The sequence below is a fragment of the Diachasma alloeum genome, unplaced genomic scaffold (assembly GCF_001412515.2).
Source record: "Diachasma alloeum isolate Michigan unplaced genomic scaffold, Dall2.0 Dall_scaffold_00284, whole genome shotgun sequence".
In the NCBI taxonomy this organism is placed as follows: domain Eukaryota; kingdom Metazoa; phylum Arthropoda; class Insecta; order Hymenoptera; family Braconidae; genus Diachasma; species Diachasma alloeum.
In genome coordinates, this window is record NW_021680423.1 from 1435660 (window position 1) to 1437207 (window position 1548).

A 1548-nucleotide genomic window follows, 5' to 3' on the forward strand; every position below is an offset into this window, starting at 1 on the left:
GCGCAGATTTAACTATTGAAATAGTAGAACAAGGCTTGGAGCCTTGGATCAATGCGTCAAGCGCAGATTTAACTATTGAAATAGTAGCACAAGGCTTGGAACCTTGGGTCAATGTGTCAAGCGCAGATTCAACTATGTGAAATAGTGGAACAAGGCTTGGAGCCTAAGGTGAATGCGTCAGGCGCAGATGTGTCTAGCACAACAGGATCTGAGCTGCTGCTCGCACTGTCCTGGATGTCAGGAATGAAGATCCATCTGACATATTTATAACAATTTCATTTTTAATTTCCTTGTTCTCGATTTTGTCTCTAGGACCAGGAGAACCAGGTAAAATGAGGTTAGGCTGAGTTGTTCGACAAAGAATAAACTCGGCCTAAAAAAGCCTAAAAAAGCCTTTGACGTCGATTGGTTCTGTCTCTAAGATCTGACCCGAGCGTCTAAAAAGGCTGAGAGACATGTAACATCGCTTACCTTTATTTCCAATCGATTATTTATCCAGGGAAAAGTCGGTAAGTCAATGCATGTAATATTTGCAATTTCACTATAGATGTCTAGATATTCCACACAATTTATGTGTTTCCTCTTCTTACAATCATCCATGACTTTGGAAAAACTGTGTAAAAACGGAGAAAAATAGATTATTACAATAAAACAAACTGGAAACTCTGAAAAGCGTGCGTTCCACACGCGCACACATGAAAACAATGATAAGATGGCGAGCCCTCAACGCCGAGGTGCCACAGCCAACTTTTTCTATGGTCTCTGAAGGCGTGTGGCTCCATCTAGCCGCAGGCGGACTACTACAAGTTATTAAAATCTCGAAGACGAGGCTCGAATATAATGATATCCTATACCGCATTATAAGCAGCGCGATATAACTATAAGTGAAATGAAATAGTCTTTTTGCTTCCGAATGGAAGCATTGTAATCGTTCGATTTTAAGTTTCCAATTTTTTGTGCTAGGGTGACTAAGTTTAGTCTTAGGAGTCTGAATATGCTATTTTTAGAAGGTGTCTGTATGTGCGTATGTATGTATGTGTGTGACATTTTGTTTTACGTTTTTCTCCATAACCAATCGATGGAATTCCATAATTTTTTCTAAATGTAGGCTTTGATAAGCGCTTTCGATTGACCCCACCCAGAATCCAATCGATCGTATAGTTTCTGAGATATTTACATTTTTCGAAATTTTNATTCAATGAGGGCTCAAAAAATTCGCATTGATAGTATGTTGACCGAGTTTGAAGATGGTGGCAATAGCATTATTCACTCTTGAGTTATAGCCTTGTTTTGTATGTATTGTTATATCCGGAGAAAGACACACAACACAATTAATAAAATGGTTGGGGCGGTTTATTAAATATCAGAGACAAGCCAAGAGACAGACGTGTATCGACCAAGATATCTCAGAATATTAATAATAGAGCATCGGACTTGACTTCAAGATGATCGTCCTTTTGGTTCTGTTCCATGACATCCTTCAGACTGGATATAATTAAAAGGGTTCGAAGGGGGACACGTAACAGTATATTATTAGTTGGAGTTTAA